The sequence below is a fragment of the Panulirus ornatus genome, chromosome 30 (genome assembly GCF_036320965.1).
Source record: "Panulirus ornatus isolate Po-2019 chromosome 30, ASM3632096v1, whole genome shotgun sequence".
Classification (NCBI taxonomy): domain Eukaryota; kingdom Metazoa; phylum Arthropoda; class Malacostraca; order Decapoda; family Palinuridae; genus Panulirus; species Panulirus ornatus.
In genome coordinates, this window is record NC_092253.1 from 14,251,901 (window position 1) to 14,265,193 (window position 13,293).

Sequence of the window (13,293 nt, forward strand, 5' to 3'; positions counted from 1 at the left end):
CCCTGATATACTACATCTACTAGCTCTGATCTACTACATCTACCAGCTCTGATCTACTACATCTACCAGCTCTGATCTACTACATCTACCAGCCCTGATCTACTACATCTACCAGCCCTGATCTATTACATCTATTAGCCCTAATCTACTACATCTACCAGCCCTGATCTACTACATCTACCAGCTGGAAGACGGACTTCTTCATCAGTGATGGCCTGTCTTAATGAATGATTACCCATCGTTAAGGGTAAACTACTACACATCAAATTACTGAGGTGAAATGTTATATTACTAGAAGGTAACACTAGTCCAAACTGTTGCCCTCGTGGTGATGTGGGTTAGTGGCTGTGAGGATGGGATGAAGGAGAACCAAAATGCTGTTCCTGGAGACCCCACCACCACAACCAGGTGTGTGTTAGTTAAGTTACTACCACAGGCTACAAGTACTAGATACAGGTACAGAATACAGATACAGGATACAGGTACACACACACACAAGCCTCACTAGTGTAGCTGGCGGCGCTAAGAACTGCGAGGCACATACGAGCACGCCCTTGGAGTGGAGCAAAGAATGGCTCGAATCTTGGGCACGGCAAATGGTACCTGGTGTGTGTGTGTGTGTGTGTGTGTGTGTACTGATTGTAGTGAAGATATGGTACGTACACACGTGGTCGAGAGAAAGAGCAAGTCTTTCTCCCCGTGACACACATGTAGTAATGACGCGCACAGGGAGCGAGGGAGGGAGGGAAGGAGGGACGGAGGGACGGAGGGACGGAGGGAGGGAGGGAGGGGTTGGTCGCCTTCAGGAGGGCAGACGGGCCTGGCAGGACCAGACTTCGCAGAAGATTAGGCTGAGGTAAGGCGGGAATTTCTCGAGCCTCGGAGGAGACTGGTTTGCTTCGGATGTGAGTTTGTGTGTTTCACACGAACGAGATCACCTCCATAACATGAAAACTGTTCATCAACTTCACTAAGAAAAGTTGTTGAGAGATAAGAAGTTCTCTCTCGTCTGAGGACCTACATAAACTGGTTGTTTACCCCACACCGTTGTGACTGCCAGTCATGCTTCATTGTCTACATTTCGACCCATTTTTCGACGAGTGTCGCCCAGTCGGTCGTGATGGACACGACGCGTGAAAATGTCATGCATCCAACCTCCTGACGTTTCCCATGCAGGCCCCCAGACGGCGTGACTCACCTTCGTCGCACAACAACAAAAAGGTTAAAATAACGTGTAGCGGCCCAGCGGTTACTCCACTGGTTCCGGCGTCGGGGACGGATACCAAGCTGATATAAGGGCGAGGCTTTCTTAGGAGGGCCAGTCATCAGGCAGGTTGTCCAGTGTTCACAGGACCTCACACGGATAACACACACACACGCACACGCACACGCGACCTCAAGACATTGGCCGGCCGCGCTGCTCACCAACAGGTAACTAAAGTCTCTCGAGTTGTCGTCTGCAGTGTTGGTAATGTGGTCTCACCTACAGTATTTTTCAACATCAGGTTTTCAAACAGTTTTTCAGTGATTCCAACATTTATATTTCAAACATGAAGCATCATTTGATAGGAATCATACCTGTTCTTTACTGTTGTTCTCAAAGGAGATGATTACGACTGTTTTGATAGTTTGAAGTGCTTTAACTGTCATGTTAAGAATTCAGAACTGTTTGAAAATGAGAAAATGCTATGTTCTTCATCTTGATGCTATAACTTTTTGATGTATTCTTTTACCTCTTTCGTTGTATGTTGATGTATATTTCTCAGCTATATTTCAAGACTTGTATGAGTCATGATAAGTATATGTTCACACACATGTGTTGTCATCTGTTGCTGTATAACTTCAGAAAGGATTAGATTCGTTGATGAAATGTGTGACGAGGTTCAGTGCATTCATACGATCGAGCGGATGCCAGGGGCACATGTGGCAGCCGTCCCTGCCTTACCCCGGCCTGAGGCGACGTCTTTAGTTTGTTGTGTGAAGCGGTCGGGGACGGTGGTCGGCGCTGCGCTCGCCATCAACCCGGACCTTATGGTATTCTAAGTGGCTCCTCCCACCCCAGCTTAAGCTTACGACCCTCTGCATCACGATCCTTTTTTCTATCTACAGTGTATGTAGATGTGGGAGATGAGTTACTATTACTGTCCTCCAGCAGGTGCCCTCCCGCCTCACTGACCATGGGGTCTCCTGTGATCTGGCTCTGCCATGGACCCTCCACGTACATACGTTCATGACGCTGGATCATGTGATCCTCGTCCTCCAGTTGGTCATTTGGTGTTGTTCCTCAGACCTTCAGGCTATATTTACCGGGCGTACGCTGGGGCTGGGTCTGGGTTCCCCTCCTGGACCTGCTGGGGCTGGGTCTGGGTTCCCCTCCTGGACCTGCTGGGGCTGGGTCTGGGTTCCCCTCCTGGACCTGCTGGGCTGGGTCTGGGTTCCCCTCTGGACTGCTGGGGCTAGGTCTAGGTTCCCCTCCTGGACCTGGGCTGGTCTGGTTCCGGCCTGGGTCTGGGTTCCCCTCTCCTGGCACTGCTGGGGCTGGGTCTGGGTTCCCCTCCTGGACCTGCTGGGTGGGTCTGGGTTCCCCTCTGGACTGCTGGGTGGTCGTCCCTCCTGACCTGCTGGGGCTGGGTCTGGGTTCCCCTCCTGGACCTGCTGGGGCTGGGTCTGGGTTCCCCTCCTGGACCTGCTGGGGTTGGGTCTGGGTTCCCCTCCTGGACCTGCTGGGGTTGGGTCTGGGTTCCCCTCCGGGACCTGCTGGGGTTGGGTCTGGGTTCCCCTCCTGGAACTAGAGAGTAAGAACATGGGTTGAGGATAAACATCCTGCCAGTCACAGGAAGATCTGATTATTATTCACAATAAATCGAGCCGAACTGAAGTAAAGCAAAACCTGCTTTGTTTTCCATATAAACAAATTCCATTCTTTCCTCAATGAAAATGAAAAGTCATCTTCGTCCGTCTCGTCTGCTGCTTTGTGTCCTCCTTCTTCTTCTGCTGTGAATGAACCTTTATGTTTGAGAGATGTTGTGTTCCTTGTGTTACGGTGATCACATTGTGATGACTCGTTTGAGGTGGTCTTGTCTTGCTTTCCTCTGTGTCCAGCAGACGGCCGAGGATATGGAGATATTTCTACAAATCATCTATATATTCTTGTGATATTTTGTGATACAACTTTACGTACTGGTATCTGAGCAGACACATCTTTACACACACACCCACACACACACACACACACACCCACACCCACACACACACACACACACATATTTATATATATACATATATATATATATATATATATATATATTATCCCTGGGGATAGGGGATTAAGAATACTTCCCACGCATTCCCTGCTTGTCGTAGAAGGCGACTAAAAGGGGAGGGAGCGGGGGGCTGGAAATCCTCCCCTCTCGTTTTTTTTTTTTTAATTTTCCAAAAGAAGGAACAGAGGGGGCCAGGTGAGGATATTCCAAAAAAGGCCCAGTCCTCTGTTCTTAAAGCTACCTCGCTAACGTGGGAAATGGCGAATAGTTTGAAAGAAATACATATATATATATACATATATATATATATATATATATATATATATATATATATATATATATATATATATATATATTACTAATGTCTTTCGTATGCAAGTGCCTCGAAACACTGACTCATAACAAAGTTAACTACAATGCCCGACTCTCACCCACACAACACGGCATTAGGCTCAGTCACTTTATTACGGCACTACACACACACACACACACACACACACACACACACACACATCACGCGATATATTGTGGATGGTCTTGGCCAACGACAACCCCCTTCCCGCACAGTACCAGTCACAATATTTATCAGTAGAGGTTTTAACACCGTTCTCAATATACTTAACACCACCCAGTAATAATAGAAAAGATGAAAATGGTTAACCAAATCTATGGCTGGTTGTTAAGCCAGAATCATTTACCAAGGCTTCAACTCTATGATTTTCAAGCTCTACAATGGGCGTTCCCAGGGAGCACTTCTTTCTCCAACTCTCATCGATCTCTTCCAACATGATATCGGTTCACCTCCTGCAGACCACTCCGTGAAAGTCCTACAATATTTGCGAATGATCTCACGGTCACACCACATCACATTACGATAAGCACAACTCAGGCAACAGCAGACATGCGACGTTACGTACACTTAATACACTAGGTCATTTAAAGCGGATTGTCTGCATCCCAACAGAAATCCGGTCACTTTCTTGATACTTCCACCCTCCTCCAAAACTGACTGGCCAGCCACTCATACTCAACAGAACTCCAATCATACTAGATAACACACACAACACGTCCAGGACGTTCATCTGCCACACCACAAACATCATCACGAATGCCGCAAACCAACTGAATCCCCTCAGGACACTTCCTAGTATTAATTTGCTTATGAAAGAGGATTCTTTCGTATCCTCTACAAACAATTCATCCACTCCATCCAAACTGCACCTCACCTGCCTGGCCATCAACCCTGCCATAAGCAAATATAACAGAGCTGCAAACCTCATTGAACAGAGGTCTCCGAACAATCACCGGATGCCTAGCAACTAAAAGTTTTCATCATGCACAACGAAACAACAAAGTTTCTAATAAAGTATCACTTCAATATGCTTGGCACTAAGGTCTTTGCGACAAATGGGGTGTTGAAATGACATGTTGTGGACCCTTGTTTAGCCGCAAGTTCCTTTGGAAAAACAGGAATCTAAGTCATGGTGATTTTAGATGTGATAACATATGTGACGGATGTAACATGTGGAAAACTACTACTTACCAACTTGACCGTAGGTGACAGAGTAGGTAAAGTTCTCCCAACCTCACGGTCCTTACCACGGCCTCTCTGTCTGTTCCTCTGTATACATGTTGTCTGGTGTGGTGTCCACTCCTGCTAATCTGTTTAATGTCACTGATACACTTTTTAACTCCCCAACCCACTTGCCGGGTGCGAGCACACACAAATATATAAATATATATATATATAGTCTTAACACGTATCGACAACATGGAATAGTTAAATACACTTTACTTTTGCACGTCGAGATTCGAACTCGGTCCGACCGCGTGGCACTCCTGTATGCTAACCACTGAACCACGAGACGACAATAATTATATCTGCCTGCTGGTCCAGCACTTTACGTACCGGCCTACTACGCTGCAGAACAGGGTTTGATTTCTCGACGCCCACAGGTAAATCACTATCATATATATATATATATATATATATATATATATATATATATATATATATATATATATATATATATATATATATATATATTTCTTTTTCTTTCATACTATTCGCCATCCCCCGCGTTAGCGAGGTAGGGTTTGGGAAAGTAAAAACAAGAGGGGAGGATTTCCAGCCTTCCGCTCCCTCCCCTTTTAGTCGCCTTCTACGACACGCAGGGAAGTATTCTTTCTCCCCTATTCCCAGGGATAATATACATATATATGTAGGTAAACAAGCGTTACTGGGGTGATGGTGTTCGGGTGCGTTCAAGCCTGGCAACGTCTTCGTCAAATGGTCGATCAGACAACAGTAACAGATGGCTGGGGTACGATAGATCTTGGAAGCACTTGTTCATCGAGGCATCTATTAAGGAATTCAAATCGTTACTTCAGTTTATGGACCTTGACTGACGATTTGGAGTAAGCAGTAACGAAGGTGGAAAGACCAGGAGAGCTTGTACGAAAGGAGAAGAGAAGCCGTGTGGTATCCGTGTTGCAGGAGGTCACTATGGTGCGCGTGATGTAGTAGATGCATAAAACCACAGGAAAATGAAACACGATAAGTTCCCAAGTGCACTTTCGTGTAATAACCACATCATCAGGGGAGATACAAGAATGAGATCTAGAACAGTCGCTTGATATACAAGGAAGAGGCATTGCTAGGACGCCAATGGTAAACAAACGTTGTTTGGTCGACCATTTGATGGAATCATATTGCCAGACTCGAACGCACTCAAACAACACCATCCGGTAACGCTTGTTTACTAATGGCGTATTAGCTACGTCTCTTCCCTGTATATCAACTGACTGTTCTACGTCTTCTGTCTCAATCTCGTGTCTCCCCTGATGATGTGATCATTGCACGAAAGTGCACTTGGGAACTTACCATGCTTCATTTTCCTTTGGGATACCTTGCGGTGATCACAAGACTCTGGGACAATCCATCTCTCTCTCTCTCTCTCTCTCTCTGGGTTTATGAGGGACCCTGAGCCACGTTTTCTTTATATCTTTTTAGTGTCCGACTCGATATAAAGTCACTATAAATACAAATCTTAATTAATCCTTTAAGAGTGTGAGACAAATCTAGTTTGGTTCATCAATATGATCGCACGTAACTGAATTCAAGCACATTGCTACTACCATGTTTAGATTTTTACAGTTTCAAGAGCCACTGCCACGTACGGATAGACACAATTACGTGCCGTTAACAATCGATAGCTATTACCACATGAACAGTAGCCTATGGATAGCCAGTACCACGTACGAGATAGCCAATACCACGTACGAGATTGCCAATACCACGCACGAGATAACCAATACCACGTGCGAGATAGCCAATGCCACATACGAGATAACTAATACCGCGTACCAATACCACGTACGAGATAGCCAATACCACGTACGAGATAGCCAATTTCACGTACGAGATAGCCAATAGCACGTACGAGATAACCAATACCACGTACGAGATAGCCAATGCCACGTACGAGATAGCCAATAGCACGTACGAGATAGCCAATTTCACGTACGAGATAGCCAATAGCACGTACGAGATAACCAATACCACGTACGAGATAGCCAATACCACGTACGAGATAGCCAATACCACATACGAGATAGCCAATACCACGTACGAGATAGCCAGTACCACGTATGAGACACCATGTAGCCACTATACGTGGGGAGAGACCTGACCTAATATGTGAACGGGACAGTTGTAACACGTCTCCTGCAGTGTGTCACAGCGCACGGCCCTTATGTCACAGTGTAACGGTAACAACAGGTCTAGTGGGAGTAACATTTCCTCGTGGATATATGCAAAGGAGAAGAGATTTCTAACACTCATGGATGACATAACGAAATTAAACAACACTCGATAACCTTTGAACAATTGACCGAAGACTTGTGTCAAACAAGTTAAACATGATAAACGAGAGAAAAAAAGAAATGGTGCAAAGTTAAATGAAATTTTACGTAAAACTCAATTTTTTTTTTTTGACATGAATGTCTACAGCTGAGTAAACGTTAAGATAATAAAGATATGATTAACACTTTATTATCATATTGTTATATGATCTACTGACGTTCATTAGTATGTAGTTAACTTATCATTAATGAGTCATACGTCTGGCAGCGATCGTGTCATATTCTGTGCAATGATTGCATGACGTGTAGGGAGGCTGTCATTATGACGTAAGCTGGTGGTAACCATTTAATTCTAACGATGTACATATGTGCGTCATATAAGATCTGTGATTGGTATAATTGATGCGCGTTGTTCATCCTCTCATAATGGCCTTGAACTGCTGCTGCTGTTGGTGGCTTGTCTGTACAACGACACTCATCATCTGTCTGTCTGTCTGTATGTTACAGTGCTTTCTGATGTCTCGGTTCGGTATTGTGTGTTGGCTTGTAGGTAAAGATTTATGTTTATGCGATCCTTTGCTCGACCCTGGCCAACAACCCAGCAGTAAGTCATGTACTGTTACCTGATACATTGTGAATTACTTCATACATAGCCTTATACTTCACCCCATAGATAGCCTCATACTTCTCCCCATAGATAGCCTCATACTTCTCCCCATAGATAGCCTCATACTTCACCCCACAGGCATAACCTTATACTTCACGCCTATACGTAGCCTTATTCTTTTCCTCATACATAACCTTATACTCCACCCCGCACGTAGCCTTATACTTTTCCTCATACATAACCTTATACTTCACCCCATACGTAGCCTTATTCTTTTCCTCATACATAACCTTATACTTCACCCCGTACGTAGCCTTATTCTTTTCCTCATACATAACCTTATACTTCACCCCGTACGTAGCCTTATACTTTTCCTCATGCATAACCTTATACTCCACCCCATACGTAGCCTTATACTTTCCTCATACATAACCTTATACTTCACCCCATACGTAGCCTTATTCTTTTCCTCATACATAACCTTATACTTCACCCCGTACGTAGCCTTATACTTTTCCTCATACATAACCTTATATTCGCACTCACTTCTTATCAAACTGACTGATACAGACTCATGTCTTTATCATGTTGACCGGGAAGGTACGGGCGTATGAACCCCCTCCTCAAGACCACCTGAGGGACGCTACGTACGTGTGGGTATATTACGCACGTACGTACACCCAACACTGAGCCAGCAGGGAGGATGAACAACTGGGCGGACTGTGGGCCGACCGCATATAAATCTGTTCCCTGTCTCAGTAAATCTGTTCTCTGACCCAGTAAATCTGTTCTCTGACACTGTAAATCTGTTCTCTGACCCAGTAAATCTGTTCTCTGACCCGGTAAATCGGTTCTCTGACCCAGTATATCTGTTCTCTGACCCAGTAAATGTGCTCCCTTTCCCATTAAATGTTTGGCACTTAATGCATCTGTTCTCTAACCAGCAAATCTGTTCTCCACCTCACTTTGATGCTGTGCTAACAGATGGACTCGTGTTTGGGCAGCTTGACCCATGTCCTAGTAAGCTAATCTGTGTCTTAATCTAATCTCTCATATCTTAGTAAGTCGACCCGCATCCTAGTAAGTCGACCCGCATCCCAGTAAGTCGACCCGCATCCCAGTAAGTCGACCCGTATCCCAGTAAGTCGACCCGCATCCCAGTAAGTCGACCCGTGTCCCAGTAAGTCGACCCGTATGCCAGTAAGTCGACCCATATCCCAGTAAGTCGACCCGCATCCCAGTAAGTCAACCCGTATCCCAGTAAGTCGACCCGTATCCCAGTAAGTTGACCCGTGTACCAGTAAGTCGACCCGTATCCCAGTAAGTCGACCCGTATCCCAGTAAGTCGACTCGTATCCCAGTAACTCGACCCGTATCCCAGTAAGTCGACCCGTGTCCTAGTAGACCGACCTGTGCTGTAGTTCGACCCGTGTCCTGGTAAAGGTACCCGTGTCCTATAGCGTCGACCCGTGTCCCAGTAAGACCCACGTTTATAACATCGACCCGTGTCCCGGTAGATCGAACCCAGTGTTCTAGGAGAGCCACCCATGTCCTCGCAAAGTGGAGTCCAGCGATCCTGGTCCTAGTAAGCTGAGCCATGTCCACCTACACACGGCTCCTCCTCCTCCTCCACCACCAGCAGCGGCGTCAGACAAACAACCCTCCAAGGACACGCGCGCGCACACATCATGCCGCAGCCTCTTGAGCGTAGCTGGCCCGGGTACATGTCCTCTTTGTCTGGCCTGACCCAGCCTGGTGGGTGGGTGGAGGTGGGGCGTGATGCCTCCAAACACCCCCCCCCCCCCCCGACACCCATCCACCCACCCACCCACCCGTCTTTCTCTCGTTCTCTCTGCATTTGTTTCACTTAAAGGGCCGGACCACCGCGTTCGAACCTTGGGTCTGCGTGGTCTATTTGACAGGTTAGGTTAGAGGATAGGAAGGAGAGGTGTGGGATAGAGGATTTTGGGATGGGATGAAATGGAATGGAAGACTGACGTGTGTGCAGGTGTGTGTGTGTGTGTGTGTGTGTGTGTGAGGTTTACTGAGGCCAGGGGTGGATCATCTGGAGGCGTGTGTGTGCACGTATGTATGTTTTATCTTTGCATAATGACAAGAGATTAGATAAGGTGAGGTGATCATGGTTTATCTTGTATATTGATCCATCCATCAATACATCATTCTGTTAATCTATCTCTATCTATCATCATCATCTGTCTATCCATCCTTCTATCTATCAACCATTATATCTATCTATCTATCTGTCTATCTCGGTCAGCGTTGTTGCTAGAGAGAGGAGAGAGTTGTCGCTGCTAGGCCAGAGGGCGCCCGGGAGCCATCACAGATGGAAGTCATAAAGACACCCACACTTGTTATCATCCTACCCACTGACGGACACACAGACACACACACACACACACACACACACACACACACACACACACACACACACACGCAGGGTTCGACTCCTGGCGCGTTACGTACCATAAGCCAATCGTCGACAGCACTTTGCTGAGAGAGAGAGAGAGAGAGAGAGAGAGAGAGAGAGAGAGAGAGAGAGAGAGAGAGAGAGAGAGAGAGAGAGAGAGAGAGAGAGAGAGATATCCGGTCAAGAGCCGCCCAGTGGGATGATGGTAGGAATACTTAAGAACACGAGAGAGAGAGAGAGAGAGAGAGAGAGAGAGAGAGAGAGAGAGAGAGAGAGAGAGAGAGAGAGAGAGAGAGAGAGAGAGAGAGAGAGAGAGGATGTGGGAGGGAGCTCCTCTCCCTCCTCTCCCGTGTGACTTATCCATCCCAGACATCAGCAGTCATAATAGCCTCTCCCAAGGGAGGTCGTGGGTTGTATAGGGGGTCGAGGGTTGATAGTGAGGTCGAGGTTGTATAGGGGTCGAGGTTGTATAGGGGTCGAGGTGTTAGTGTATAGGGTCGATGGGTTGTTATCAGAGGTCGGGTTAGGTATAGGGGGTCATGAGGGTATGTATAGGGGTCGATTGTATGGGGGTCGAGGTTGTATAGGGAGGGTGTAGGGCGAGGGTTATAGGGGTAGGTTGATAAGGGGAGGTAGCGAGGGTTGTAAGGGGTGTGGTTGTATAGGGGTCTGGTTATAGGGGTCGAGGTTGATGGGGTCGTGGTTGTATAGGGGTCGTGGGTTATAGGTCGAGTGTAAGGGGTCGAGGGTTGTATAGGGGTCGTGTTGTATAGGGGTCGTGGGTTGTATAGGGGGTCGTTTGGGTTATAGGGGTCGGGGTTGTATAGGGTCGGGTTGTATAGGGGTCGAGGGTTGTATAGGGTCGAGGGTTGTATGGGGTCGTGTAAGGGGTCGTGGGTGATAGGGGGTCGAGGGTTGTATAAGGGGTCGAGGGTTGTATAGGGGGTCGTGGGTTGTATAGGGGGTTGTGGGTTGTATAGGGGGTCGAGGGTTGTATAGGGGGTCGAGGGTTGTATAGGGGGTCGAGGGTTGTATAGGGGGTCGTGGGTTGTATAGGGGGTCGTGGGTTGTATAGGGGGTCGTGGGTTGTATAGGGGGTCGAGGGTTGTATAGGGGTCGAGGGTTGTATAGGGGGTCGAGGGTTGTATAGGGGGTCGAGGGTTGTATAGGGGTTCGAGGGTTGTATAGGGGGTCGAGGGTTGTATAAGGGGGTTGTCTTAGGGTGGTTCCCTCTCTAGTGTCATCAAAAGCATTTCCTGATGGTCCATTATCCCCCGGCTCTGTTAAGTCACGTTCCTCTTTGATGACTTCCCATGTCTTCCTTACTGACTTCACCAACCCCTCACTGTTGCTCTCATGTCCCCTCACTGGTGCTCTCACGTCCCCTCACTGGTGCTCTCACGTCCCCTCACTGGTGCTCTCACGTTCCCTCACTGGTGCTCTCACGTTCCCTCACTGGTGCTCTCACGTCCCCTCACTGGTGCTCTCACGTTCCCTCACTGGTGCTCTCACGTCCCCTCACTGGTGCTCTCACGTTCCCTCACTGGTGCTCTCACGTTCCCTCACTGGTGCTCTCACGTTCCCTCACTGGTGCTCTCACGTCCCCTCACTGGTGCTCTCACGTTCCCTCACTGGTGCTCTCACGTTCCCTCACTGGTGCTCTCACGTCCCCTCACTGGTGCTCTCACGTTCCCTCACTGGTGCTCTCACGTTCCCTCACATTTCCCTGGTGACCACTTACCACCTCTAAGGACACCTGACGTAAGACGGTGAAGTCACGTCGGGTTACGCCCTTGGTACCTTCAGGTACGGTTATGATAACATATCAGACAATCAGATGTCCCTGTCTTGCTGCCCTTGGTAACTTCAGGTACGGTTATGATAACATATCAGACATTCAGATGTCCCTGTCTTGCTGCCCTTGGCCAGAAATGGCATAGTAAGGAAGGATAGCAAGTTCCATCTCAGTTCTCGGTTCTGATGGGCTGTGGCGGCCGAACTGGGGTGTCTGATGGGCAGGAAATGAAGGGATTTGACAGAGTGCCATCCATCAATATATTTTTTTTTCTTACTTTTTCGTTCAATTTGCTCTGTGGTTTTTGACAAGATTATTGACATTTCAGCCAATCAGGGACCATTTGGTTCTCTACAGACCATGTTTAGATGTTGGATTGACCTGGTATAAGGAAGGCTGGTAAAGAACGGTCCGAAACCTGTTGCTTCGACTGAGCAGATGGTTTCAATTGACCCAGTGGTTTCTGTTCCAACTGACTCAGTGGTTTCTGGCACAACTGACCCAGTGGTTTCTGTTCCAACTGACTCAGTGGTTTCTGGCACAACTGACCCAGGGGTTTCAGGTCCAACTGACGCAGTGGTTTCTGTTCCAACTGACCCAGTGGTTTCTGGTCCAACTGACCCAGTGGTTTCTGGTCCAACTGACCCAGTGGTTTCTGGTCCAACTGACCCAGTGATTTCTAAGATCAAAATGTGACGGGCTTACAGACAGAGGCGGATGACGGAGACAGTATACAGACAGTGGCTCACCAGGTGAGGTACAGGTGAACAACACCACAGCAAACATACATTTCCTTCAGGTCAAATGATATATCACCAAGCTGGTCGACATACCTCTTGTGTCATACCATCCATTAAATACTCTGGTCATACCCAGGACCCTGGAAGAGGATGGGGACCACCCCACTCTGACCTGGTCAGGTCAGGGCGGGTCCTACGTGGCAGTACCTGGGATAGACAGGTCACAGACGACCCGATGGTCTATGACGAGGTCATCTGCTGGAGGACAGTAGGATGACGCTGGTTGTATTATGATCTTTGTAGATGGAGACAGGATGGTCATGCACAAGGTTCCTTCCCACCCAGTGCCGTAGATGAAGACGCGGGAGTCAAGTAGAAGGTTCTCCCCCACACGCCACCATCGTAGATGGGAACAGAACAGTGAGGTAGAAGGTTCTCCCCCACACGCCACCACCATCGTAGATGGGAACCAGGACAGTGAGGTAGAAGGTTCTCCCTCACCCACCATCATCGTAGATGGGAACAGAACAGTGAGGGAGAAGGTTCTCCCTCACCCACCACCACCGTAGATGGGAACAGGACAGTGAGGGAGAAGG

The 13,293-nt window shown here is 47.7% G+C and overlaps 1 protein-coding gene across 2 annotated transcripts in view; it reads left to right on the plus strand.

Moving 5' to 3' along the window:
- The first annotated feature begins 1,297 nt into the window (after positions 1-1,297).
- Positions 1,298-13,293, plus strand: part of LOC139758421 (matrix metalloproteinase-2-like) — a 78,389-nt gene continuing 66,393 nt past the window's right edge. For both annotated transcript variants that reach the window (XM_071679807.1, XM_071679809.1), the window contains exon 1: positions 1,298-1,431. The gene's annotated coding sequence lies outside the window, so the exon portion shown is untranslated. The remainder of the gene's footprint in view (positions 1,432-13,293) is intronic.